The 6,000-nt window shown below is 34.8% G+C and overlaps 1 long non-coding RNA gene across 1 annotated transcript in view; it reads right to left on the reverse strand.

Annotated features, from left to right (window-relative positions):
• Positions 1-1,373, reverse strand: part of LOC131384423 (uncharacterized) — a 44,586-nt gene extending 43,213 nt beyond the window's left edge. The window contains exons 1-2 of the long non-coding RNA XR_009215261.1: positions 1,345-1,373; positions 124-213 (exon numbers count right to left, since the gene is read on the reverse strand). This is a non-coding gene — a long non-coding RNA (uncharacterized LOC131384423). The remainder of the gene's footprint in view (positions 1-123; positions 214-1,344) is intronic.
• Positions 1,374-6,000: the final 4,627 nt, after the last annotated feature.

Genomic DNA, 6,000 nt, shown 5'->3' on the forward strand with positions numbered 1-6,000 from the left:
TGGGGCCAACCAGGAGTCTGTTCATCTCCATACACTCACAATTAAAAAAAAAAAGCCAAATTCACATAAGAATTAAAACCTTTTGCCTTGATGAGGCAAAAAATTAATTTTGTTTATACCTACCCTGGAGAGTCAGTCTTTTCAGTATTCTCTGCGATGACACAGGAAGTTTGCAGAAAGCACTTCTATTGCTCGCACGAGTAGGAACATTGTCTTCAGGAAAAATACATGAGATTCCTTCAGTCATTAACTGAACTAACCACTTTTTTTCATAAAGCGTCATTTTTACTTGAAAGAACAACTGAAAAACTGTGATTATCCAGACCTGAGTATTTGTCAGACATTTTCTTGAAAGTGAATGAGGTGAGCTTGTCACTTCAAGAAAAACAACTGACAATATTTGTTGCCAATGATAACCTGAAGTTTTCAAATAAAAATTATAATTTTGGGAAACTCGTATCCCCCACAGTGAGCTTGGAAGCTTCTTGATAATTAAAGACTTTGCTGATGCAAGCAGTGAGTTCTTAACAAATGTGCTTTTTTATACTATATAATAAAATGTGCCAATATTTGAAAGGTCTGCATAGCTCAATGAAAACCAATATTGTCCAAATTGACCAATACAGGAACTATAGAGTCACACACAGGTAAAAGATCCATCCAAATTGTAAGATAGACCAAATGTATTTTAATAGAACAAAAAATTCATTTATAAAAGTACAGATTTTACATTACAACTAACCTTTAAGAAACTACCACTTACGGAGTTCTGGTATTGTATCAAAGAATATCCACAATTACCTGGAAAGGCTATTGAACACTCCTCCCTTTTCCAACTACATCTCATCTGGGTGACAGAGTGAGTGAGGCTCTGTCTCAAAAAAAAAAAAAAAAGAGGCCGGGCGCCGTGGCTCACACCTGTAATCCCAGCACTTTGGTGGGAGGCTGAGGCAGGTGGATCACCTGATGTCAGGAGTTCAAGACCAGCCTGATCAACATGGAGAAACTCCATCTCTACTAAAAATACAAAATTAGCCAGGTGTGGTGGCACATGCCTGTAATCCCAGCTACTCAGGAGGCTGAGGCAGGAGAATCGCTTGAACCCAGGAGGCAGAGGTTGCGATGAGCCGAGATCGTGCCATTGCACTCCAGCCTGGGCAACAAGAGCGAAACTCCACCTCAAAAAACAAAACAAAACAAAACAAAAAACCTGTTGACATAAATTGCCCCATTAATATATTTGTAAATGTATATGTTTATTTCAATTTGTAAAAATTATAATTAATAAAAACACTAAGTTATTTTTTTAAATTAGCCAACTATGAATAAAATAAAATTTCTAACCTAATGTGGCAGTCCATGACCAAAGGCACTGCAGCCCTGGTGAAACAGAAGAAATAAAAATGAAACAGAGTACTTGAAAGGAAAAATTTCTTACCTGACAAGAGATAGAACTTGGGCCTAATGTGACCCCTCCTTCATCTTTACTGTAAATAAGGCACTGAACTAATGATTCTGAGGTCCACTGACATGTGGATTTCTCACTTCGCATAGCTGAATTAACCACTAACGTAGGCACAGATCCCTGAGTAATAAAGGAGTCATTGGGAATCTGCATGGGCTTAATGGGGTTACTTATCCTCTTAGTGAGTTTGCTTTATGGTTTTATAGGAAACTAAAATTGAAAACAAATTTGAACTGAGTCTGACCCAGTATTATTTATGATCTTGGTGAAACTACAGGCGCCTTCTCTCCAAATTAAGGAAAACGTACTATTCAACACAGTGCAAGAATTATTAACCAATGTGATGGAAAAAAACAGACATTAGAGGTATGGGATTTGAAAGGAAGACACAAAACTGTCATTATTGGCAGACAACATAATTGTCTCCATAGGAAGATTAAGAATGTATTAAAAAAAAACCTATTAAAATTCAATTGCTTTTTAAGGTTTCCAGTTTTAATAGCCAAATCTCATGTCAATAGCATTTTCATACATCAGAAATAACCAGTCAAAATGTGGAAGAGAAAAATGAACCCTATTCACAATAGAAACAAAACTTCGAGCATACCTAGGAAACTTTTTTAGAATTATATTCAAGACATTAGTGGAAAATATAAAATAATGAGGTTGAGTGTTGTGGCTCATGCCTGTAATCCCAGTGTTTTGAGAGGCTGAGTCAGGATGATCACTTGAGGCCATGAGTTTGAGGCTAGACTGAACAACATAGCAAGACTTCCGTCTCTACAAAAATAAAAATAAATTAATGAAAGAAAAAAACATTCACGGATGGAGAAAGTCAATGTTGCATGAATGTTAGTCTCTCCAAATTCATATATGAACTCAATGCAATTCCAATCAAAATTCCAAAAATATAGTTTTGTGACATTTGAAAAACATTCTAAAATTTATATGGAAGAAGAAGGAGCTGGTCCCCCCTTTGTCATCTCCTCCTTTCCTCTCAGTTTTCCTGCAAACCCTGCCATTCCCAAGCAACCACAGATATGCTTCATGTCATTACCTATTTGTTTGCATTTTCTAGAATTTTATATAAATTTAATCATACAGTATGTCTGTGGGTGATAGATCATACATACATATTGGGTGATGGGTATGCTCATTATGTTAATTTGATGGGTGGTGATTGTTTTATAGATATGTACATATGCCAATACTTACTAAATTTTACACTTTAAAATACATGCAGTTTATTGTATGCCAATTATACCTCAATAAAGTTGAAAAATAAGCAAATAATATGAACAGTTGTTTATCAGTGGAAGAACACCAAATGGTCAGTAAACATATGTAACTTTACTTGCAACTAAGGACAAACACATTAAAAGAACAGTGATACATTTCTTAACACACAAGTTTGACACAAATAAAAACTGTGAAAATATCAAATATTAGAGAAATGAGTTGTTATTCATTACTTGAGTGTCATAACTATGCTTAGAAGAGCGATCTAGTGATATGCATTCAGGTGAAAATGCATATTCCTTAACACCCAACATTGCATACTTCTAGCTATAGGCATTAGAGCAGGAGTCCTCAACCTTCAGGCCATGGACAAGTACCAGTCTATGGCCTGTTAAGAACCGGCTGCACAGCAGGAGGTGAGCATCAAACAAGGCCCTGAGCTCTGCTTCCTGTCAGATCAGCAGCGGCATTAGAGTCTCACAGGAGCTTGAACCCTATCAAGAACTGTGCATGCAAGGGATCTAGGTTGCACACGCCTTATGAGAATTTAATACCTGATGATCTGAAGTGGAATGGTGTCATCCTGAAACCATCCCCCTAGAGTCCATGGAAAAATTGTCTTCCACAAAACCAGTCCCTGTTGCCAAAAAGGTTAGGGACCACTGTGTTAGAAGATTATTCCATATAAATATTCAAGGAGATAGGTACAAGGAGATATAGCATTTTTGTAATAGTAAAAAATTATGAACAGCCTGAGGGAAATGGATAAATAATAATACCATACTCATATGCAAGAATTTATACAGAAGTTAAAATGAATGAACTGAAGCTATATATATATTTTTAATACACGCATTAAATATAGTCCTTTATATTTATTTAAACTCAAGACCTCAACTCACCATCTCCAAAACAAAGGTGTCATGCTTCTTCACTCCTAAGATATCTCAGAGCTTTCAGTTTCTCTACTTCTACATTAACCTCACTGAGCCTTCTTTTTTGCAAACGCTCGATGACTTTGACCATGTTCCTGACACTGATAAAGCAAGTTGATTTGTAAAATACTGTGGAAGTTTCAAAAAACAAGACCAAGTGGTTATTAAGACCACCAATATATAACTGAAGCTTAAAAAACAGAACCACATAGGAAGCATGTTCTAGGGAATATAGTGATACATAATTTCATAGAATTACACAAATATATCAATTGGTATATAATAAAAACTTCATAAGACATTTCAGATAATTTTCCAAACATGCCCCCCTTTTAAATAAAAATGATTTTTCACTTACAATATTTCTTTAAACAAAGCATCACCAAAATTGATTTTCTTCATTTATTGTTTTAATCCAAACCACATCATCTGTAAGTAACAATGATTATCAAAATGTATTGGATAATTCAAATATGCATCACAGTACTTATAAGATTTGGTTGCCAAAAGCAAAATAATCTGAATGCAATTCCCTTCTACTGTCAAAACAAATCATTACTTTAAAAAGTTTCAATATTTTGGGCTGTCTTTGATTTGTATTACTGATTTTATTCAACAAATCAATGAATATATTTGTGATTTTTAAAAATGATAAATAAATTTAAAATATAAATGGCAGAAAAATTAGGAGCTGTTTGAACAACAAATAATGTTAGGAAAAGTGATTATCAAACTGAAAATAAAATCCCTAACCCACCATGACTTACAACAATAAATTCCAAATGGACTTAAAAACTAAACAGAAATATGTAATTTTGCATTTGCATATAAAATTTTAAACTATTTTATTATAGTTTCTCATATTTTACCACTATTTTATTCGGGATGATTTTCCAGAGCAAAATTAAAGCAATGTTGGATTTGACAACATGAAAACAAAACTTTATAGTATCTTTTGTTATTGTAAAATTAAAATACCAGTGTCCCAGAGATAGAAATATTTACAACATAGTACCAACTACCTATTACTAATTACATATTTAGTTTCACAGGATAAAAGAGCCACATACAACCTGGTAAAAAAAAATCAAAACACTGGAAAATATTTGAAAAATAATTTAAGAAGATGAAATAAAAATGGCCAAAAGATGTATGGAAAAAATGTTCAAGTTCACCAACAAATGAAAGCAACTTATCACCTAAAACATTGTGGAAATATTTTATAGGTTGATGCTATTCAGTGCTGGTGAAGACAAGGCTGAAGCTAATGTCCATGCTTTTTTGTGGAGATGGAGAGCATTGGAGACACAAACCGTGAAGGACAATTTTGTAGTATCCTTCAAAAATTTAAATATGCATTTCTTTTGAGATATTAAAAATGTAATGATGGTTTTTAGAAGTTAATTATAAATAGGCTTTGAAGTCCCCATGTCATGCTAAATCCAGATTAATCCTACAGACTCTAATTAATGTAGATAAGTGTGAAAATGCATAAATATTGCAGATACTTTGCTTTCACCCTGGGCATAATATAGAATGCTTTAAGCTCTGCTGGACACTGAGGTATTATTTCCTGACTGTCTTCCCTCAAAAACTTCAAATGATATTTTCATTCTGTTAAAACAAAACAGGCTGGGTGTGGTGGCTCACATCTGTAACTCCAGCACTTTGTGACACCAAGGCAGTAGGATGGCTTAAGCCCAGGAGATCGAAACCAGCCTGGGCAAAAAAGTGAGACCCCTACTATGTTTACACAAAAAAGTAAAAAATAAAATTAGCTGGGTGTGGTGGTGCACACCTGTAGTCCCAGCTACCCAGGAGACTGAGGTAGGAGGATTGCTTGGGCCCAGGGGTTCAAGGCTATAATGAGCTGTGATTGCACCACTGCACTTCAACCTAGGTGACAGAGCAAGACTCTGTCTCTAAAAAAGGGGGAGGGGGGAAACAGAAATTTTCTTCAATATTTACTATTTTTTCACCTGTTCTACATCCACTCAAAAATAAATTAAGATATCTGATTAAATACCTGGAAACATAGCAAGATAAGACAGAAGTAAGACTGAAAACATAGAGAATAAACAAGGTAATATTACAAAGTGAAAATAGGAATTCAATCAGTATGAAAAAATACATACCATATCATTTTATATTCTTGCTAAAATCAGGAGATGTAACATGGCTCCAAGAATTATAAAACCCAATGAAAGAGAGGAGTATGATCAGTTATGTCATTCAGAGTGTCTTTAGAACAGTGCAAAGCAGCCACTGAAGAGAGCCTCAGCTTGTCCTCATGCTAAGGCTGGGAACACATTTCCCCAGAGTCGTCAGAAAGAGGATAAACAGTAGTGTAACAAGGAATGC

Source organism: Hylobates moloch, unplaced genomic scaffold, assembly GCF_009828535.3.
Source record: "Hylobates moloch isolate HMO894 unplaced genomic scaffold, HMol_V3 SCAFFOLD_1, whole genome shotgun sequence".
NCBI lineage: Eukaryota > Metazoa > Chordata > Mammalia > Primates > Hylobatidae > Hylobates > Hylobates moloch.